The sequence below is a fragment of the Tachyglossus aculeatus genome, chromosome 26 (assembly GCF_015852505.1).
Source record: "Tachyglossus aculeatus isolate mTacAcu1 chromosome 26, mTacAcu1.pri, whole genome shotgun sequence".
Taxonomy (NCBI): domain Eukaryota; kingdom Metazoa; phylum Chordata; class Mammalia; order Monotremata; family Tachyglossidae; genus Tachyglossus; species Tachyglossus aculeatus.
The window spans coordinates 4,040,641-4,064,480 of NC_052091.1; the positions used below are offsets into that span (position 1 = coordinate 4,040,641).

Consider the following 23,840-nt stretch of genomic DNA (forward strand, 5'->3'; position numbering starts at 1 on the left):
CTGTCCGCTGGGTGACTTTGGGCGAGTCACTTCTTCTCTGGGCCTCAGTTCCCTCCTCTGTAAAATGGGGATTGAGAGAATCAGAAGGACCTGGGTTCTAATCCCAGCTCTGCCGCCTGTCCGCTGGGTGACTTCGGGCGAGTCACTTCTTCTCTGGGCCTCAGTTCCCTCCTCTGTAAAATGGGGATTGAGAGAATCAGAAGGACCTGGGTTCTAATCCCAGCTCTGCCGCCTGTCCGCTGGGTGACTTTGGGCAGGTCACTTCTTCTCTGGGCCTCAGTTCCCTCCTCTGTAAAATGGGGATTGAGAGAATCAGAAGGACCTGGGTTCTAATCCCAGCTCTGCCGCCTGTCCGCTGGGTGACTTTGGGCGAGTCACTTCTTCTCTGGGCCTCAGTTCCCTCCTCTGTAAAATGGGGATTGAGAGAATCAGAAGGACCTGGGTTCTAATCCCAGCTCCGCCGCCTGTCCGCTGGGTGACTTTGGGCGAGTCACTTCTTCTCTGGGCCTCAGTTCCCTCCTCTGTAAAATGGGGATTGAGAGAATCAGAAGGACCTGGGTTCTAATCCCAGCTCTGCCGCCTGTCCGCTGGGTGACTTCGGGCGAGTCACTTCTTCTCTGGGCCTCAGTTCCCTCCTCTGTAAAATGGGGATTGAGAGAATCAGAAGGACCTGGGTTCTAATCCCAGCTCCGCCGCCTGTCCGCTGGGTGACTTTGGGCGAGTCACTTCTTCTCTGGGCCTCAGTTCCCTCCTCTGTAAAATGGGGATTGAGAGAATCAGAAGGACCTGGGTTCTAATCCCAGCTCTGCCGCCTGTCCGCTGGGTGACTTTGGGCGAGTCACTTCTTCTCCGGGCCTCAGTTCCCTCCTCTGTAAAATGGGGATTGAGACGGAGCCCCACATGGGACAGGGACTGTGTCTAACCTGATTTGCTTGTATCCACCCCAGCTCTAAGTACAGTTCCTGGTCCCTAGTAAGTGTTTAACGGATACCACAATTATTATTATTATTATTAATAGTAGTAATATCTTATTCTTATTATTATAACTAGTAATAATAATAAACTTTCCCCTTTCCTTCTCCCATCCCTGACCACCGTCTTCAACCATTAAATTTCCAGGAGTTTCCTTCCCCAATGCTTTGGAGCATACAAGTAACCTCCCTTGACCCCTCTATACCCTCCAGTTTTCGCCTCACCTCCCTCCTACCATTCCTTTTCTCTTTTTACATAATATTCCTTAAGCTCTTACTATGTGCCAAGTATTGTTCTAAGCCCTGGGGTAGATACCAGAGAAGCAGCGTGGCCCAGTGGAAAGAGCCCGGGCTTGGGAGTCAGAGGTCGTGAGTTCAAATCCCGGCTCCGCCGCTTGTCAGCTGGGTGACTTTGGGCAAGTCACTTCACTTCTCTGGGCCTCGGTTCCCTCATCTGTAAAATGGGGGTGAAGACTGTGAGCCCCCGTGGGACAACCTGATCACCTTGTAACCTCCCCAGCGCTTAGAAAAGTGCTTTGCACATAGTAAGCACTTAATAAATGCCATTATTCTATTGTTATAAATTTCCAGGAATTTCCTTCCCCACTGCTTTCGAGCATACAAATAACCTCCCTTGACCCCTCTATATCCTCCAGTTATCTCCTCACCTCCCTCCTACCCTTCCTTTTCTTTCTTTTCATAATATTCCTTAAGCTCTTACTATGTGCCAAGCATTGTTCTAAGCGCTGTCTGTGCCTCAGTTACCTCATCTGTGAAATGGGGATGAAGACTGTGAGCCCCCCGTGGGACAACCTGATCACCTTGTAGCCTCCCCAGTACTTAGAACAGTGCTTTGCACATAGTAAGCGCTTAATAAATGCCATTATTTTATTATTATACATTTCCAGGAGTTTCCTTCCTCACTGCTTTCGAGCAAGCAAATAATCTCCCTTGACCTCTCTATACCCTCCAGTTATCGCCTCACCTCCCTCCTACCATTCCTTTTCTTTCTTTTCATAATATTCCTTAAGCTCTTACTATGTGCCAAGCAGTGTCCTAAGCGCTGTCTGTGCCTCAGTTACCTCATCTGTAAAATGGGGATGAAGACTGTGAGCCCCCCCTTGGGACAACCTGATCACCTTGTAACCTCCCCAGCGCTTACAGTGCTTTGCACATAGTAAGCAGCGTGGCTCAACAGAAAGAGCCCGGGCTCTGGAGTCAGAGGTCATGGGTTCAAATCCCGACTCTGCCAATTGTCAGCTGTGTGACTTTGGGCAAGTCACTTAACTTCTCTGGGCCTCAGTTCCCTCATCTGTCAAATGGGGGTTAAGACTGTGAGCCCCACGTGGGCCAACCTGATCGCCTTGTAATCTCTCCAGCGCTTAGAATAGTGCTTTGCACACAGTAATTGCTTTATTCATTCATTCAGTCATATTTATTGAGCGAATAAATGAGGGAACTGAGGCACAGAGAAGTTGTGACTTGCCCAAATGCCATTATTATTATTAGAACAGTGCTTTGCACATAGTAAGCGCTTTATAAAATCAATCAATCGTATTTATTGAGTGCTTACTGTGTGCAGAGCACTGTACTAAGCGCTTGGGAAGTACAAGCTGGCAACATATAGAGACGGTCCCTACCCAACAGTGGGCTCACAGTCTAAAAGGGGGAGACAGAGAACAAAACCAAACATACTAACAAAATAAAATAAATAGGATAGATATGGACAAGTAAAATAAATAGAGTAATAAGTATGTACAAACATATATGCATATATACAGGTGTTGTGGGGAAGGGAAGGAGGTAAGATGGGGGGGATGGAGACCAATTGTATTTATTGAGCGCATACTGTGTGCGGAGCACTGGACTAAGCGCTTGCACTGGACTAAGCGCTGACAAATAAAATGACAGATCTGTGCATAAGTGCTCTGGAGCTGGGAGGGCGGGGAAGAGCAAAGGGAACAAGGCAGGGAGCCGCAGAAGGGAGTGGGAGATGAGGAAAAGTGGGGCTTAGCTTGGGAAGTGCTTAACAGATACTACAGTCATTATTATTATTAGTAGTAATATCTTATTCTTATAAATATATAAAATAAATAAATATATAAATACATATTATAAATAGTAATAATAATAAACTTTCCCCTTTCCTTCTCCCATCCAATAAATAAAGATATAAATACATATTATAAATAGTAATAATAATAAACCTTCCCCTTTCCTTCTCCCATCCCTGATCGCCGTCTTCAACCGTTAAATTTCCAGGAGTTTCCTTCACCACTGCTTTCGAGTGCTCCCCACTGCTCCTCTCCCCCTCGTCCCCCTCTCCATCCCCCCCATCTTACCACCTTCTCTTCCCCACAGCACCTGTATATATGGATATATGTTTGTACATATTTATTACTCTATTTATTTATTTATTTTACTTGTACATATCTATTCTATTTATTTTATTTTCTTAGTATGTTTGGTTTTGTTCTCTGTCTCCCCCTTTTAGACTGTGAGCCCACTGTTGGGTAGGGATTGTCTCTATGTGTTGCCAGCTTGTACTTCCCAAGCGCTTAGTCCAGTGCTCTGCACACAGTAAGCGCTCAATAAATACAATTGATTGATTGATTCTCCTTCTCCTCCTTCTTCTCCTTTTCCTTCTCCTCCTCCTGGCATATCGTAAGCACTTAACAAATACCAGAATTCTTCTATCTTCTTCTTCTTCTCCTCTTCCTTCTCCTTCTTTTCCTTCTTCTCCTCCTTGCACATATTAAGCACTTAACAAATACCAGAATTCTTCTTATTTTTCTTCTCCTCCTCCTCCGCCTCCTTCTCCTTCTCCTTTTCCTTCTCCTCCTCCTGGCACATAGTAAGCGCTTAACAAATACCAGAATTCTTCTTATTTTTCTTCTCCTCCTCCTCCGCCTCCTTCTTCTTCTCCTTTTCCTTCTTCTCCTCCTTGCACATATTAAGCGCTTAACAAATACCAAAATTCTTCTTCTTCTATCTCCTTCTCCTTCTTCTTCTTCTCCTCCTTTTCCTTCTTCTCCTGGCACATAGTAAGCGCTTAACAAATACCAGAATTCTTCTATCTTCTTCTCCTCCTCCTCCTCCTCCTCCTCCTTCTTCTCCTTTTCCTTCTTCTCCTCCTGGCACATAGTAAGCACTTAATAAATACCAGAATTCTTCTTCTTCTTCTATCTTCTTCTCCTTCTTTTTCTCTTTTCCTTCTTCTCCTCCTGGCACAATAGTAAGCGCTTAACAAATACCAGAATTCTTCTTCTTTTTCTTCTCCTCCTCCACCTCCTCCTTCTTCTCCTTTTCCTTCTTCTCTTCCTGGCACATAGTAAGTGCTTAACAAATACTGGAATTCCTCTTCTTCTCCTCCTACTCCTTCTGCTTCTCCTGGCACATAGTAAGCGCTTAACAAATACCATAATTCTTCTTCTATCTTCTTCTCCTCCTTCTCCTTCTTCTTCTCTTTTCCTTCTTCTCCTCCTGGCACATAGTAAGTGCTTAACAAATGCAAGAATTCTTCTTCTTTTATTTCTCCTCCTCTGCCTCCTCCTTCTTCTCTTTTTCCTTCTTCTCCTCCTGGCACATAGTAAGCACTTCACAAATACCAGAATTCCTCTTCTTCTCCTCCTTCTCCTTCTACTTCTCCTGGCACATAGTAAGTGCTTAACAAATACCAGAATTCTTCTTCTTCTTCTATCTTCTTCTCCTCCTTTTTCTTCTCCTTGTGGCACATAGTAAGCACTTAACAAATACCAAAATGATTTTTATTATTATCAACAAATACCAGAATTCTTCTTCTCCTTCTTCTTCTCCTGGTGCATAGTAAGCATTTAACAAATACCAGAATTCTTATTCTCCTTCTTCTTCTCCTGGTGCATAGTAAGCATTTAACAAATGCCAGAATTCTTCTTCTTCTATCTTCTTCTCCTCGTGGCACATAGTAAACACTTAACAAATACCAAAATAATTTTTATTATTATTAACAAATACCAGAATTCTTCTTCTTCTTCTCCTCCTCCTCCTCCTCCTCTTCCTCCTTCTCCTGGTGCATAGTAAGCACTTAACAAATACCAGAATTCTTCTTATTCTATCTTCTTCTCCTCGTGGCACGTTGTAAGCACTTAACAAATACCAAAATGATTTTTATTATTATTAACAAATACCAGAATTCTTCTTCTTCTCCTCCTCCTTCTCCTTCTTCTTCTCCTGGCGCATAGTAAGCATTTAACAAATGCCAGAATTCTTCTTCTTCTATCTTCTTCTCCTCGTGGCACATAGTAAGCACTTAACAAATACCAAAATGATTTTTATTATTATTAACAAATACCAGAATTCTTCTCCTCCTCCTCCTTCTCCTGGCGCATAGTAAGCGTTTAACAAATGCCAGAATTCTTCTTCTTCTATCTTCTTCTCTTCGTGGAACATAGTAAGCACTTAACAAATACCAAAATGATTTTTATTATTATTAACAAATACCAGAATTCTTCTTCTTCTCCTCCTCCCCCTCCTCCTTCTTCTCCTGGCACATAGTAAGCGCTTAACAAATGCAAGAATTCTTCTTCTTCTATCTTCTCCTTTTTCTTCTTCTCCTCGTGGCACATAGTAAGCACTTAACAAATACCAAAATGATTTTTATTCTTATTAACAAATACCAGAATTCTTCTTCTTCTCCTGTTCCTTCTCCTTCTTCTTCTCCTGGCACATAGTAAGCGTTTAACAAATGCCAGAATTCTACTTCTTCTATCTTCTTCTCCTTTTTCTTCTTCTCCTCGTGGCACGTAGTAAGCACTTAACAAACACCAAAATTATTTTTATTATTATTAACAAATATCAGAATTCTTCTCCTCCTCCTCCTCCTCCTTCTTCTCCTGGTGCACAGTAAGTGTTTAACAAATGCCAGAAATCTTCTTCTTAGATCTTCTCCTCCTTGTGGCACATAGTAAGCACTTAACAAATACCAAAATTATTTTTTTATTATTATTAACAAATACCGGAATTCTTCTTCTTCTTTGCCAACTTGTACTTCCCAAGCGCTTAGTACAGTGCTCTGCACACAGTAAGCGCTCAATAAATACGATTGATTGATTGATTGATTCTTCTCCTCCTTCTCCTCCTCCTTCTCTTGGCGCATAGTAAGCGCTTATCAAATACCAGAATTCTTCTTCTTCTATCTTCTTCTCCTTTTTCTTCTTCTCCTCGTGGCGCACAGTAAGCACTTAACAAATACCAAAATTATTATTATTATCATTATTAACAAATACCAGAATTCTTCTTTTTCTCCTTTTCCTCCTCCTTCTCCTTCCTGCGTGTTTCCCTCTGGCCACCAGGGGGCGACTCTTACCTAGCATCCAAGCACTTGATCGAGGTTCATTCATTCATTCAATCGTATTTATTGAGCGCTTACTGTGTGCAGAGCACTGTACTAAGCGCTTGGGAAGTCCAAGTTGGCAACATAGAGAGACGGTCCCTACCCAACAGCGGGCTCACAGTCTAGAAGGGGGAGACAGACAACAAAACAAAACATATTAACAAAATGAAATAAATAGAATAAATACGTACAAATAAAGTAAATAAATAGAGTAGTAAATACATACAAACATATATACATATATACAGGTGCTGTGGGGAGGGGAAGGAGGTAAGGCTCAGTGTGGGAAGGCCTCCTGGAGGAAGTGAGCTCTCAGTAGGGCTTTGAAGGGAGGAAGAGGTGATTTGCCATGGCCTGCACCGGCCGTCGGGAGGTCACTTAATCTTATTTATTGATAATCATCATCATCATAATAATGGTATTTGTTAAGCATTTACTGTGTGCCAAGCACTGTTCTAAGCGCTGGTATTTGTTAAGCACTTACTAGGTGCCAGGCACCGTCCTAACTGCTGGGGTGGACACAAGCAAATAGGGGTGGACGCGGCCCCTGTCCCACGTGGGCCTCACCGTCTCAATCCCCATTTTACAGATGAGGGAACTGAGGCACGAAGCGAAGTGATTTGCCCAAGGTCACACAGCAGACAAGCAGCGTGGCTCAGTGGAAAGAGCCCAGGCTTTGGAGTCGGAGGTCATCAGTTCAAATCCTGACTCCGCCACTTGTCAGCTATGTGACTGGGCAAATCACTTAACTTCCCTGTGCCTCAGTTACCTCATCTGTAAAATGGGGATCAAGACTGTGAGCCCCATGTGGGACAACCTGATCACCTTGTAAACTCCCCAGCGCTTAGAACAGTGCTTTGCACATAGTAAGCACTTAATAAATGCCATCATTATTATTATTATTATTATTGTTAAGTGGCGGAGCCGGGATGAGAAGCGTGGCTCAGTGGAAAGAGCCCGGGCTTTGGAGTCGGAGGTCATTGGCTCAAATCCCGGGTCCGCCACTTGTCAGCTATGTGACTTTGGGCAAATCACTTAACTTCTCTGTGCCTCAGTTACCTCATCTGTAAAATGGGGATCAAGACTGTGAGCCCCCCAGGGACAACCTGCTCATCATCAACATCATCAATCATATTTATTGAGCGCTTACTATGTGCAGAGCACTGTACTAAGCGCTTGGGAAGTACAAATTGGCAACATATAGAGACGGTCCCTACCCAACAGTGGGCTCACAGTCTAAAAGGGGGAGACAGAGAACAAAACCAAACATACTAACAAAATAAAATAAACAGAATAGATATGTACAGGTAAAATAAATAAATAAATAAATAGAGTAATAAATATGTACAAACATGTATACATACATACAGGCATTTAGCCCAGTGCTGTGCACACAGTAAGTGCTCAATACATACGATTGAATGAATGAATTAATGAATGAATGAACGAATGAATGAATGAGTGAATGAGTGCGTGAATGAATGAATGAATGCACGAATGGGTGAATGAATGAATGAATGAATGAATGCACGAATGAGTGAATGAATGAATGAATTCCCGAATGAGTGAATGAATGAATGCCCGAATGAGTGAGTGAGTGAGTGAGTGAGTGAGTGAGTGAGTGAGTGAGTGAGTGAGTGAGTGAATGAATGAATGAATGAATGAATGAATGAATGAATGAATGAATGAGTGAATGAAATGTGCACGTCCCCTTTAAGAGTAATCTCGGGCGGGAGGGCTTTTTCCTTGCAGGGCGTGGTGGTGGCGGGGGCGGGGCCTGGCGGCCCTGTCAATCTTCCCAATCTGACCAATCGTAGCCCGGCTCGCGCCTCTCGCCGCGCGCCGCGCGGCGGGCGGGGGCCAATCGGGGAGGGCGAGATGGGCGGGGCCTCCTCCGCCCCCTCCCCCGTTGCCGTGGGAACGGGCGGGCGACGGGGAAGCCCCGGATGTGGGCGTGGGGGCCAATATGGCGCCGGCGGCGGCCATGGCGGAGGCGTGAGGCGTGAGGGGCGGCCGTCCAGGGCCGGGCGGAGGGCACCGAGGAGCCGGCGAGAGACGCCCAGTACAGTGCTGTGCACGTAGTAAGCGCTTAATAAATACTATTGATCAATCAAGGGGAGGCGGGGGGCTGCCGCCGAAGGGGGCCGGGGGCGCCTCGGGGACCCGCAGGGGTCAAAGGTCAGAGGCCCATTGCCAGGGGTCAACGGGGTGGAGGTGAATATATCTATACCTGTATATAGCATCATCATCATAATGGTATTTATTAAGCGCTTACTGTGTGCCAAGCACTGTTCTAAGCGCTGGGGAGGTTACAAAATAATAATATGATGGCATTTATTAAGCGCTTACTGTGTGCCAAGCACTGTTCTAAGCGCTGGGGAGGTTACAATAGAATAACAATATGATGGCATTTATTAAGCGCTTACTATGTGCCAAGCACTGTTCTAAGCGCTGGGGAGGTTACAATATAATAATAATAATATGATGGCATTTATTAAGTGCTTAAGCGCTGGGGAGGTTACAATATAATAATAATAATATGATGGCATTTGTTAAGCGCTTACTATGTGCCAAGCACTGTTCTGAGCGCTGAGGAGGTTACAATATAATAATAATAATATGATGGCATTTATTAAGCGCTTACTATGTGCCAAGCACTGTTCTGAGCGCTGGGGAGGTTACAATATAATAATAATAATATGATGGCATTTATTAAGCGCTTACTATGTGCCAAGAACTGTTCTAAGCGCCGGGAGGTTACAATATAATAATAATATGATGGCATTTATTAAGCACTTACTGTGTGCCAAGCACTGTTCTAAGCGCTGGGGAGGTTACAATATAATAATATGATGGCATTTATTAAGCGCTTACTGTGTGCCAAGCACTGTTCTAAGCTCTGGGGAGGTTACAATAGAATAATAATATGATGGCATTTATTAAGCGCTTAGTATGTGCCAAGCACTGTTCTAAGCGCTGGGGAGGTTACAATATAATAATAATAATATGATGGCATTTATTAAGCGCTTACTACGTGCCAAGCACTGTTCCAAGCGCTGGGGAGGTTACAATGTAATAATAATAATATAATGGCATTTATTAAGCGCTTACTATGTGCCAAGCACTGTTCTAAGCGCTTAGTACAGTGCTCTGCACATAGTAAGCGCTCAATAAATACGACTGATTGATTCTAAGCGCTGGGGAGGTTACAATATAATAATAATAATAATATGATGGCATTTATTAAGCGCTTACTATGTGCCAAGCACTGTTCTAAGCGCTGGGGAGGTTACACTATAATAATAATATAGTGATAATAGATTCTCTATAATAATAGAGAAGGAGCGTGGTCAGCGGAAAGAGCACGGACGTGGGAGTCTGAGGTCATGGGTTCAAATTCCGGCCCTACCAGTTGTCGGCTGGGTGACTTTGGGCAAGTCGCTTCACTTCTCTGGGCTTGATTGATTGATTGGAAAGAGCTCGGGCTTGGGAGTCAGAGGTCATTCATTCTTTCAATCGTATTTGTATATAATCGTAATCGTATATGTTTGTACGTATTTATTACTCTATTTTATTTGTACATATTTATTCTATTTATTTCATTTTGTTAATATGTTTTGTCTGTCTGTCTCCCCCTTCTATTCATCCATTCATTCAATCGTATTTATTGAGTGCTTACTGTGTGCAGAGCCCTGGACTAAGCGCTTGGGAAGTACAAGTTGGCAACATAGAGAGACGGTCCCTACCCAACAGCGGGCTCACAGGCTAGAAGGGGGAGAAGGACAACAAAATGAAACATATAAACCAAATAAAATAAATAGAATAAATATGCATAAGTAAAATAAATAGAGTAATAAATACGTACAAACATATATAAATATATACAGGTGCGGTGGGGAGGGGAAGGAGGTGAGGCGGGGAGGTTGGGGAGGGGAGAGGAAGGAGCCTGCTGTTGGGTAGGGACCGTCTGTATATGTTGCCAACTTGGACTTCCCAAGCGCTTAGTACAGTGCCCTGCACACAGTAAGCGCTCAATAAATACAATTGAACGAATGAATGAATGAAAGGGGGGAGGGCTGGGAGGGTCATGAAGGGGAAGGGGCGGCCAGGGCCAGGGAGGGGGTCCCCAATCCTAGAACCAAAAAGATCTGTACTTCCCAAGCGCGTAGTACAGTGCTGTGCACACAGTAAGCACTCAATAAATACGATTGATTGATTGATTGATCTGCAGAGCTCCCCAAGTCCAGCCCCCTGCCTCCAGGCAGGCCAAGGCCCAAACCAGCCAGGCCAAATGGTTTGGTTTTTTGTTCTTTTAATGGCATTTGTTAAGCGCTTACTATGTGCCAAACACTCTTCTAAACGCTGGGGAGGATACGAGGTGATCAGGTTGTCCCGTGGGGGGCTCACACTCTCAATCCCCATTGTACAGATGAGGTAATAATAATGGCATTTAGTAAGCGCTTACTATGTGCAAAGCGCTCTTCTAAGCGCTGGGGAGGATATGAGGGGATCAGGTTGTCCCACGGGGGGCTCACACTCTCAATCCTCCTTGTACAGATGAGGTGGTAATAATGGCATTTAGTAAGTGCTTACTATGTGCAAAGCACTCTTCTAGGCGCTGGGGGGGTACAAGGTGATCAAGTTGTCCCACATGGGACACTCTCAATCCTCATTGTACAGATGAGGTAATAATAATGGCATTTAGTAAGTGCTTACTATGTGCAAAGCGCTCTTCTAAGCGCTGGGGAGGATACGCGGTGATCAGGTTGTCCCACGGAGGGGGCTCACACTCTCAATCCCCATTTTACAGATGAGGTAATAATGCATTTAGTAAGTGCTTACTATGTTCAAAACACTCTTCTAAGCGCTGGGGAGGATATGAGGTGATCAGGTTGTCCCACGGGGGGCTCACACTCTCAATCCTCCTTGTACAGATGAGGTAATAATAATGGCATTTAGTAAGTGCTTACTATGTGCAAAGCGCTCTTCTAAGCACTGGGGGAATACAAGGTAATCAGGTTGTCCCACGGGGGGCTCACACTCTCAATCCTCCTTGTACAGATGAGGTAATAATAATGGCATTTAGTAAGCGCTTACTATGTGCAAAGCACTGTTCTAAGTGCTGGGGAGGATACAAGGTGATCAGGTTGTCCCATGGGGGGGCTCACACTCTCAGTCCCCATTTTACAGATGAGATAATAATAATGGCATTTGTTAAACGTTTACCATGTGCAAAGCGCTCTTCTAAGCACTGGGGGGATACAAGGTAATCAGGTTGTCCCACGGGGGGGCTTACACTCTCAATCCCCATTTTACAAGTGAGGTAATAATAATGGCATTTGTTAAGCGCTTACTATGTGCAAAGCACTGTTCTAAGCGCTGGGGGGATACAAGGTGATCAGGTTGTCCCACATGGGGCTCACACTCTCAATCGTCATTGTACAGATGAGGTAATAATAATGGCATTTAGTAAGTGCTTACTATGTGCAAAGCGCTCTTCTAAGCGCTGGGGAGGATACGAGGTGATCAGGTTGTCCCACGGGGGGCTCACAGTCTTCATCCTCGTTTTCCAGATGAGGGAACTGAGGCCCAGAGAAGTGAAGTCACCCAGCTGACAAGTGGCGGAGCCGGGATTCTAACCCATGACCGCTGACTCCAAAGCCCGGGCTCCTTTCCACTGAGCCACGCTGCTCAAGAAGTTGGGGGAAGGGGGCTGAGGAGGGGCGTCCGGGGAACGGGATCAAGAATCAGGGGTCCGAAAGGGCAGAAAAGCGGGAGAGGGGGCAGAGGGGAAGGGGACAGAGAAAGATGCGGGATATGGGGGCAGTGTGGCTCGGTGGAAAGAGCACGGGCTTGGGAGTCCCCTTTTAGACTGTGAGCCCACTGTTGGGTAGGGACTGTCTCTATATGTTGCCAACTTGGACTTCCCAAGCGCTTAGTACAGTGCTCTGCACACAGTAAGCACTCAATAAATACAATTGATTGATTGACTGACTGATTGAGTCCCAGACTGAGCCCCCTCCTTCCTCTCCCCCTCGTCCCCTTCTCCATCCCCACCGTCTTACCTCCTTCCCCTCCCCACAGCACCTTTATATATGTATCTATGCATTTATTACTCTATTTTATTTGTACATATTTATTCTGTTTATTTTGTTTTGTTAATATGTTTTGTTTTGTTGTCTGTCTCCCCCTTCTAGACTGTGAGCCCACTGTTGGGTAGGGATCGTCTCTATACGTTGCCAACTTGGACTTCCCGAGCGCTTAGTCCAGTGCTCTGCACCCAGCAAGCGCTCAATAAATATGATTGAATGAATGAGTCAGAGGTCATGGGTTCAAATTCTTACCCCACCGCTTGTCAGCCATGTGACTTGGGGCAAGTCACTTCACTTCTCTGGGCCTCAGTTCCCTCATCTGTAAAATGGGGATGAAGACCGTGAGCCCCACGTGGGACAATCCGATCACCTTGTAAACTCCCCAGCGCTTAGAACAGTGCTTTGCACATAGTAAGCGCTTAATAAATGCCATCATATTATTATTATTATATTGTATTTTATATTATATTTTATATATATATATATATATATATATATATATATATATATATATATATATAGCCACAAGCAGCATGGCTCAGTGGAAAGAGCCTGGGCTTTGGAGCCAGAGGTCATGGGTTCAAATCCCGGCTCCACCACTCGTCAGCTGTGTGACTTTGGGCTAGTCACTTAACTTCTCCAGGCCTCAGATACCTCATCTGTAAAACGGGGATCCTCCGCAGCGCTTAGAATAGTGCTTTGCACGTAGTAAGTGCTTAACACAATGCCATCATTATTATACTTGTACTTCCCAAGCGCTTAGTACAGTGCTCTGCACACAGTAAGCGCTCAATAAATACGATTGATTGATTGATTGATTGAAAGAGTTGGCTCTGGGTCCCCCGGGGCAGAGGGCCTGACGCTGTGGTGGCCCAATGTGGGCCCCCCGGGGCCACCTCACTGGACTGAGCTGGCCCACCCAGACGCTTCTCACGAAAGCTCTCGGAACTTCAATTAGCGTGAGGAGAGACGCAGCCGGGTGGAAGAGCCCGGAGGAGGAAGGCCGCGAGGCCGGGAACGTGGAAGTTCAGTGGGAGGATGGAGCAATCAGTCAATCAATCAGTGGTATTTATTGAGCACTTACTCCGCGCCCCGAGAGCTGTACTCATTGGGAATTGGCATTGGGAAGCAGCGTGGCTCAATGGGAAAAGAGCCCGTGCTTTGGAGTCAGAGGTCATGGCTTCAAATCCCAGCTCTGCCAGTTGTCAGCCGGGTGACTTTGGGCAAGTCACTTCACTTCTCTGTGCCTCAGTTCCCTCATCTGTAAAATGGGGATGAAGACTGTGAGCCCCCCATGGGACAACCTGATCACCTTGTAACCTCCCCTGCGCTTAGAACAGTGCTTTGCACACAGTAAGCGCTTAATAAATGCCATCATTATTATTATTATTATTACTAAGCACTCGGGAGAGGACAGCAGTTGACAGACAAGTTCCCTACGCACAAGAAGAACAAGAGGACAGTGCTGTGCACACAGTAAGTGCTCTATAAATACGATTGACGGATTGAAGAAGCAGAGAAGCAGCGTGGCTCAATGGAAAGAGCCCGGCCTTTGGAATCAGGGGTCATGGGTTCAAATGCCGGCTCTGCCAATTGTCAGCTGGGTGACTTCGGGCCAGTCACTTCGCTTCTCTGGGCCTCAGTTTGCTCATCTGTAAAATGGGGATTGAGATTGTGAGCCCCCCACTGTGGGACAACCTGATCATCTTGTAACCTCCCCAATCAATCAATCAATCAATCAATTTTATTTATTGAGTGCTTACTGTGTGCAGAGCGCTGTACTAAGCGCTTGGGAAGCCCAAGTTGGCAACATCTAGAGACGGTCCCTACCCCACAGTGGACTCACAGTCTATTTATTTGTTTATTTATTTTATGTTGTTTATATGTTTGGTTTTGTTGTCTGTCTCCCCCTTCTAGACTGTGAGCCCACTGTTGGGTAGGGACTGTCTCTCTATGTTGCCAACTTGGACTTCCCAAGTGCGTAGTACAGTGCTCTGCACATAGTAAGCGCTCAATAAATGCGATTGATAGAAGGGGGAGACAGAGAGCAAAACAAAACATATTAACAAAATAAAATAAATAGAATAGATATATACAAGTAAAATAGAGTAATAAATACGTTCAAATATATTAGAACAGTGCTTGGCACATAGTGCTTCTAGACTGTGAGCCCACTGTTGGGTAGGGACTGTCTCTATGTGTTGCCGACTTGTACTTCCCAAGCGCTTAGTACAGTGCTCTGCACACAGTAAGCGCTCAATAAATACGATTGATTGATTGATAGTAAGCGCTTAATAAATGCCATCGTTATTATTATTAAGAATAGAGGGAGAGAAATGGTAGCTCCATAGCCCCACTTAGATTGAACCACAGTCAGTCCTTTTATCTTGTGTTACTGGACAGACCTTTAATTGGGTGAGGAAGAGGGGGGTGGGGGAAGGCTGACCCTGGGAATCCTGGGCTTTTCCCCATCGCGACCTTTCGGCTGGCGGGAATCGCGGCCCGGCCTCGCCCGAGCGACCGGGTGGCATTTGGGCCGACGGCGACGGGCCCGGGCTGGGAGTGGGGGGACCTGGGTTCCGTTCCCCCCGACTCGCCGTCCGTCTGTGCCCCGAGGTAAGTCCTCCTTGAGTCTCTCTTAAAGGGGGACGGAGTGTGGACACGTGCGGCCCGGCTGCCAAAGAATTACAGTCAGGCAGTCGGTCGTACTTGTTGAGCGCTTCCTGTGCGCAGAGCACTGTACTAAGCGTTTGGGAAAGTACAATCTGGTCGAGTGTAAACTTTCCACGGCGAGTTTATATCTAGGGGAGAGTAAGGAGGGCCTAGACTGGAGGAGTCGTCTGGGCGGGCGGGCATCGCTTGGGCCAGTTGGGTGGGTCACGGGAAGGGGCGCCGATCTCTCCGGCCACCCACGCGAGAGACTCGCTTCGTGGCTGTTTGCCTTTCCCTGGTGGATTTCCCCCTTCACCACGTCTTTCCTGTCATCGTCTCGCCATCAAGGTACATCTCCCTCCCTCCTTGGCTCTCCGGGGAGGCCTGAGGAGCCCGTCCACTCTCGGCCCCAAGGGAGCCCACGTCGCGCCGCTCTCCCGGGACCCCGGACGGGGCCGTTGTCGGTTTCTGCCTCCCGAGCCGCGGCGGCGAGTCCGGGGGTCCTTCCGTAGGCACGGGGGGCCGGCGACGGTGGGCAGCCGTAACCAAGGGAAGCCGTGACCCCGCGTGGGCATCCCCGGGCGGGGCTGGGCTTCCGGAGGGTGAAAATTGGAGGTCAGCCTGGTGGAGAAGGACGTGCCACACTCCCTGAATGCCAGGGTGGCCCGGGGCCGGATTGGGCAGGGGGTTGGGAGAGGCTGTGACTGTTTCCTAGACCGTGAGCCCACTGTTGGGTAAGGGACCGTCTCTATATGTTGCCAACTTGTACTTCCCAAGCGCTTAGTACGGTGCTCTGCACACAGTAAATGCTCAATAAATACGATTGATTGATTGAGAGGCGGTGCCCTCCTCCCCTGCTTTTCCTCTCTGAACCCCTGCTGTGAAGGTTTGGGTGGGGGGGGATGCTGGAAAGAGCTAGGAAAGAGTAGGAATGCTGACTGGGAAACCTACCACCCCCCCAAACAATCTCCTCTTTCCGGGAGAAGTAGTTGTGACTATGTTCCCAACTTGTACTTCCCAAGCGCTTAGTACAGTGCTCTGCACACAGTAAGCGCTCAATAAATACAATTGATGATGATGATGACTTCGACTTTGTTACAGTTCCGCTCACGATTACGACCCGAACCTCGGAAGGGCCTCGAGAGGTCAGTCGGTCCATGCCCCTGCCTCTGAGCGGGGGACACTTTCCCCACCCGGGGCAGATTCATTCATTCACTCATTCAGTCGTATTTATTCATTCAATCGTATTTATTGAGCGCTTACTGTGTGCAGAGCACTGTACAAAGCGCTTGGGAAGTACAAGTTGGCAACATATAGAGACGGTCCCTATTACTGAGCACTTACTCTCTGGGCCTCAGTCACCTCAACTGTAAAATGGTGATTCATTCATTCATTCATTCAGTTGTATTTATTGAGCACTTACTGTGTGCAGAGCACTGTACTAAGCGCTTGGAAAGTCCAAGTCGGCAACATAGAGAGACGGTCCCTACCCAACAACGGGCTCCCAGTCTAGAAGGGGGAGACGGACAACAAAACGAAACATGTGGACGGGTGTCAAGTCATCAGAATAAATAGAAATAAAGCTAGATGCACATCATTAACAAAATAGAGTAGTAACCATGTACAAGTATAATAGAATGATAAATCTGTACAAACATCTATACAGGTGCTGTGGGGAGGGGAAGGAGGTAGGGCGGGAGGGTTTGGGAGGAGGAGAGGAAAAAGGGGGTGCAGTCTGGGAAGGCCTCCTGGAGGAGGTGAGCTCTCAGTAGCGGCGTGGCTCAGTGGCAAGAGCCCAGGCTTTGGAGTCAGAAGTCATGGGTTCAAATCCTGGCTCCGCCACTTGTCAGCTGTGTGACTTTGGGCAAGTCGCTTCACTTCTCTGGGCCTCAGTTCCCTCATCTGTAAAATGGGGATTAAGACTGTGAGCCCCCTGTGAGACAACGTAATCACCTTGTAACCTCCCCAGCGCTTAGAACAGTGCTTTGCACATAGTAAGCGCTTAATAAGTGCTATCATTATTAGTATTATTATTAGTGAAGGAATCTGTGCATGCGTGTTCTTCACTTGCGGTTGTGTGTCCCTCCCGTCTCGCTCTGCTTTTGTGTGTGTGTGTGTCTTTTGAAAGGACAATTAGGAATTAAGCACCGCCAGCTGACACATTGCATTAAAATCATCATTACAGCAGCTTCCCCCAGCCGAGACCCCAGGGAGCAGGAGAGTGATTGGGCGGAAACAGGAAGGACGCCGGTGTCGGGAGTTTAACTTTTTTATTTATTTTTTGATGGCATTTATTAAGCGCTTACTATGTGCAAAGCACTGTTCTGAGCACTGGGGGGATCCAAGGTGATCAGGTTGTCCCACGGGGGGCTCACAGTCCATCCCCATTTTGCAGATGAGGGAACTGAGGCACAGAGAAGTGACTCTCCCGAGGTCACGCAGCTGACAATTGGCGGAGCCGGGATTTGAACCCACGACCGCTGACCCCATGAGCCACGCCACTTCTCGTGGGGTTCCTCTGGGGTTTCCTGCCGCCCGATTTCTAGGGCAGCCCCACCCGGGGCCGGCTGGAAGGGCGGGAATGCTCCTCCGGAGTGGTCCGTCCATCCCTCCGTCCGTCCGTCCGCCGACGGGCTCTCCCCCCCGTCTGGCACGGAGGAAAGCCGGAGGCATCCAAGGAGAGTCGGTTGCCGCCGGTTTTTTTTTTTTTTTTGGTGGCATTTGTTAAGCGCTTACTATGCGCAGAGCACTGTGCTAAGCGCCGGGGGGGATGCATGGTGATCAAACCGTCCCACGTGGGGCTCACAGTCTTAATCCCTATTTTACAGATGAGGTAACTGAGGCCCGGAGAAGTTAAGTGACTTGCCCCAGGTCACCCAGCAGACGTGTGGCAGAGTTGGGATTCGAACCCGTGACCTCTGACTCCAAAGCCCGGGCTCTTTCCACTGAGCCACGCTGCTTCCCCTGCCACCCTCCCCCGGCTGGGAAAAATAGGGGCAGTGCCCCTTCCTCCCCTCCAGCAGAATTCCTCGGCCAGGGAACGGCCGGACTGGGAAGTTCTGCTTCCGATCTAGCCCTGGTCTCTCCTACTAATAATAATGACGGCATTTATGGGGCGCTTACTTTGTGCAAAGCACTGTTCTAAGCGCTGGGGAGGTTACAGGGTGATGAGGTTGTCCCTTGGGGAGCTCGCAGTCTTCATCCCCATTTTACAGATGAGGTCACTGAGGCACAGAGAAGTGAAGTGACTTGCCCAAAGTCACAGCTGGCAGTTGGCGGAGCTGGGATTTGAACCCACGACCTCGGACTCCCAAGCCCGGGCTCTTTCCACTGAGCCACGCTGCTTCTCAAACTTTTCCCAAGCGCCTAATACAATGCCCTTCTCCCCCTTTTAGACTGTGAGCCCACTGTTGGGTAGGGACCATCTCTCTGTGTTGCCAACTTGGACTTCCCTAGCGCTCAGTCCAGTGCTGTGCACACAGTAAGCGCTCAGTAAATACGATTGATTGATTGATTGCCCTGCACACCGTCAATACCACTGACTGACCGCTCTGTAGTGGACTGTGTGGCCGGTCCACCGCCTGTGCCTAATCAGGGTCCCCGGTGGCCCTCCGTTTCCCAGCTGGGCCCGAATCGCCGTCCGCCGGCGGAGACTTTGCTCCTTGGCACAGACGCAGCCCGGTGGGATTCCCGGACGGAAGCCGCTTCCGCCATCCATTGATTTCATCTCTTGGGAATCCTGCCCTCGGAAAGCCAAGCCTCCCACACTGGCCGGAGAGGCTGAAGGACGGGCCTCACCGGCCCCCCGGGCTCCCTGACCGTCTGGACGGGCCCAGCCTCTTCTCTCCCAAGCGCCAGGCACCGGCTTTTCTAAGCGGAAGGAATTTGGGATTTATCTCTGCCCCTCCCCACTTCGGTATGCTCTTCCCAGAACCACAGTTTTTCCCTCCTTCTCGCTCTCCCACCCTCAGAGAGGTCAAGGGTGTGGCCTGAGAACACACAGCCAGCCAGCTCGGGATCAAAGTCCAGGGCTCCTCAAAACCCAGATTGGTTTTGGGGTTGTAATAATAATAATGATCAATCAATCAATCGTATTTATTGGGCGCTTACTGTGTGCAGAGCACTGGACTAAACACTTGGGAAGTACAAGTTGGCAACATATAGAGACAGTCCCTACCCAACAGCTTGCTCACAGTCTAGAAGGGGGAGACAGAGAACAAAAGCAAACATATTAACAAAATAAAATGAATAGAATAGATATATACAAGTAAAGTAAATAAATAACTAGAGTAATAAATATGTACAAACATATATACAGGTGCTGTGGGGAAGAGAAGGAGGTAAGGCGGGGGAGGAGGGGGAGAGGAAAGGGGGCTCAGTCTGGGAAGGCCTCCTGGAGGAGGTGAGCTCTCAGTAGGGCCTTGAAGGGAGGAAGAGAGCTAGCTTGGCACGGGGTAATAACAATAATAATAATAATGACATTTATTACTCTATTTATTTTACTTGCACCTATTCTATCACCCAGCTGACAAGTGGCAGAGCCGGGATTTGAACCCATGACCTCTGACTCCAAAGCTCGGGCTCTTTCCACTGAGCCACGCTGCTTCCCTAGTATTCATTCATTCACTCAATCATATTTATTGAGCACGTACTGTGTGCAGAGCACTGGACTAAGCGCTTCGGGAAGTCCAAGTTGGCAACATCTAGAGACGGTCCCTACCCAACAGCGGGCTCACAGGCTAGAAGGGGGAGACAGAAAACAAAACATATTAACCAAATAAAATAAATAGAATAAATACGTGCAAGTAAAATAGAGTAATAAGTCCGTACAAACATATATACATAGATACAGGTGCTGTGGGGAGGGGAAGGAATAGTATAGCAGACGCATTCGTGCCCACAGCGAGCTCAAAGTCTAGGAAATAAAATAAATAGAATAAATACGTACAAATAAAATAAATAGAATAATAAATACGTACAAACATATATACATAGATACAGGTGCTGTGGGGAGGGGAAGGAATAGTATAGCAGACACATTCGTGCCCACAGCGAGCTCAAAGTCTAGGGTTATAGTTATTCTACTTTATTTTGTGAATATGTATTGTTTTGTTGTCCGTCTCCCCCTTCTAGCCTGTGAGCCCGCCGTTGGGCAGGGACCGTCTCTAGATGTTGCCAACTTGGACTTCCCAAGCGCTTAGCCCAGTGCTTTGCACACAGTAAGCGCTCAGTAAATACTATTGAGTGAATGAATGAATACTAGGGAAGCAGCGTGGCTCAGTGGAAAGAGCCCGAGCTTTGGAGTCAGGGGTCATGGGTTCAAATCCCGGCTCCGCCACTTGTCAGCTGGGTGATAGAATAGGTGCAAGTAAAATAAATAAATAGAGTAATAAATGTCATTATTATTATTATTATTGTTATTGTTATTACCCCGTGCCAGCGGTCAGCTGGGCACGTGCCCCGGCATGGGCTCCCCGGCAAGTTGTTCTGGGCCTCAGGGGGCCCGTTGGGACCCCCTTCCCCATGGTGCTGGCCATTCCCCCTCTCCTCCCGACCCCCCCCCCCCCGAGTGATAGACACCCCGGCTTTGTGGCCAGCGGAGCCACTGGGGAAGGGAGGTACAGTCCTCTACATCGTCATCTCGTTGCGCGCAGAGAACGCCTGCTAATTCTGGCTTTGGAGTCAGAAGTCATGGGTTCAAATCCTGGCTCCGCCACTTGTCAGCTGCGTGACTTTGGGCAGCTTCTCTGGGCCTCAGTTCCCTCATCTGTAAAGTGGGGATTAAGACTGTGAGTCCCACATGGGACAACCTGATCATCTTGTAACCTCCCCAGCGCTTAGAACAGTGCTTTGCACATAGTAAGTGCTTAACAAATGCCATTATTATTATTATTATTATTATTATTATTAATTCCGCTGCCCTGTACTCTCCCAAGCGTTTAGTACAGTTCTTAGTCAGCCCGGGCTTTGGAGTTAGAGGTTCTCCCCCTCTCCATCCCCCCCGCCTTACCTCCTTCCCTTCTCCACAGCACCTGTATATATGTTTGTACGGATTTATTACTCTATTTTACTTGTACATATTTACTCTGTTTTATTTTGTGAATATGTCTTGTTTTGTTGTCTGTCTCCCCCTTCTAGACTGTGAGCCCACTGTCGGGTAGGGACCGTCTCTCTATGTCGCCAACTTGGACTTCCCAAGCGCTTAGTCCAGTGCTCTGCACACAGTAAGCGCTCAATAAATACGATTGATTGATTGATAACTGAGGCCCAGAGAAGTGAGGTGACTTGCCCCAAGTCACCCAGCTGACAGGTGGCGGAGCGGGGATTTGAACCCATGACCTCGGACTCCAAAGCCCGGGCTCTTTCCACTGAGCCACGCTGCCTCTCACGTAGGAAATGGGGGTCAGCGGCGGAGACCCCAGGTGCCCCAGGGCCGGGCTTACCGCCTTGGGGAGTTGTCGGATGGGGTGGGAGTGGGCCCGATGGGCCGGGGGAAGCCGCCAAGGAGGGGACTCTATGTGTTGCCGTCTTGTACTTCCCAAGCGCTTAGTACAGTGCTCTGCACACAGTAAGCGCTCAATAAATACGATTGATGATGATGATGATGACAGGGAGCCAATTCTGGCTGCTGGGAAAACACCAGCCAGGGAATGAAGAGAGACTGAAGAGTCAGAGCTCTGGGGGTCCAACTTGGACTTCCCAAGCGCTTAGTCCAGTGCTCTGCACCCAGTAAGCGCTCAATAAATATGAATGAATGAATGGGGGGGCTCAAAAGATGCAAATCCCAATCCCCCTTCCCTCTCCTTCTCTTTTCCCCTCCCCCCCCCCCACCCTGCGTCCCCCCAATCCTGGACACAAGCCGGGCTAGCCAGGACCAAGGGCCGGGCACTTACATAATAATAATAATAATAATAATGTTGGCATTTGTTAAGCGCTTACTATGTGCAAAGCACTGTTCTAGGCGCTGGGGGGGTTACAAGGTGATCAGGTTGTCCCATGTGGGGTTCACAGTCTTAATCCCCATTTTACAGATGAGGTAACTTGCACTTCCCAAGCGCTTAGTACAGTGCTGTGCACACAGTAAGCGCTCAATCAATCAGTCAATCGTATTTATTGAGCGCTTACTGTGTGCAGAGCACTGGACTAAGCGCTTGGGAAGTACAAGTTGGCAACATCTAGAGACGGTCCCTACCCAACAGTGGGCTCACAGTCTAAAAGGGGGAGACAGAGAACAAAACCAAACACACTAACAAACTAAAATAAACAGAATAGATATGTACAAGTAAAACAGAGTAATAAATATGTACAAACATATATACATATATACAGGATATACATTATATATATAATATATTATATGTACACAATATATACATACATATATATATATACATATATATATATACATATATATATATTTCCTGGCCCCACGGTCCCTCCGAGTGACCTCCACCCGGGCCGCGTCCAGCTCCCCCGTCTCCTCCTCTGGCTGACCGCACTCCGGCTCCCCCCATAATAATAATAACAACGATGGCACGGTGTTAAGCGCTTACTAGGTGCAAAGCACTATTCTAAGCGCCGCGAAGGATCCCCGTTTTACAGAGGAGGGAACTGAGGCATGGAGAAGTTAAGTGACTGGCCCAAAGTCACACAGCTGGCAATTGGCGGAGCCGGGATTTGAACCCATAATAATAATGATGATGTTGATTCATTACGTCCCCCTTCGCTGTGTCTCCCAAGAATTGCCCACAGCCAGGGATGGTGGGGGGCTGTCTCTGAGATCCCCCCCCAAAGGAATCGGCATTTCTTGCCTCATCCTCCCCCCCCCAACCCTTTCTTGCCCTCTTTTCTCCCCCCTCCTCCCCTTTTCCCACCGCTCCCTTCTCCTCCCACTTCTTCCTCCTCCTATCCCCTCTTCCTGCTCCCCCTCCTGAGTGGTTGCTTTGTTTCAAACACGGAGGCCGCATTGGCCAACCGGTCCGCCGGGGCCCCACCCCTGGCTGGGCCCCCTTAGACACCCCCCCACCTTTTTGGCCGCCCCCCCACCTCCCCTCTGGCTCCTGGCGGGGCCCAGCTTGGGGGAGACCCCAGCACAGCCACGGGCCGGCCGGCAGACGGGTGGACACCGTCTCCCGGCCGGGCACCGAGGAACCGAGCCCGCCCGGCTCCGTGCCAGGCATTCCTTGGGTGCGACGGAGCCGGAGCGGGCCCCCAAGGGGTTGGAAGTGGGCCCAGGCCTTGGCTTTCCCGTGCCCGGCCCCCCATTCCCGACCCGGATCCCGACGTCCGCGGCCCGAAACTGGGCCCTGGTCAAACTGGGAATGGGAGAGCCAACGTGGGGCAGGCTCCATGAGTGTGGTGTGAGTGTGTATGGAAGTTCAGATGTCACCCAAAGAGTAAACTGCTGACCTCCCCGTCTTTCTCTCCCCCAGCTGCGGGAAGCAGGGTTCCGGCCCTCGCTTCCTCCCTCCATCGCTGTTTTCCCTGGAGTTTGTCCCCCCCCGCCCCGCGGAGGGCGGGCAGTCGGGCAGCTGGCTTTCCAAACTTTCAGGAAGTAGGAGGATGGCGGCGGTGAAGGTGAGTGCCCCGTCCGGCTCGGCCCGGGCCCTCGAGGTTGGGAGGCCGGGCCGAGATTAAGGCTGGGACTCGGGACCTCCGCGTGGGGCTACTGTCCACCCCGAGGAATGGGGAGCTGGGTGTTATCGCCTCGGCATCGGGGTGGGAGGGTGTGTGGGCGACTTCTCCCTCCGAGCG

The 23,840-nt window shown here is 48.3% G+C and overlaps 1 protein-coding gene across 1 annotated transcript in view; it reads left to right on the forward strand.

Moving 5' to 3' along the window:
- Positions 1-8,337: 8,337 nt before the first annotated feature.
- The window catches only part of PAK4 (p21 (RAC1) activated kinase 4), a 34,281-nt gene continuing 18,778 nt past the window's right edge, over positions 8,338-23,840 (forward strand). The window contains 2 exon segments of the mRNA XM_038767028.1: positions 8,338-8,423; positions 23,519-23,663. The gene's annotated coding sequence lies outside the window, so the exon portion shown is untranslated.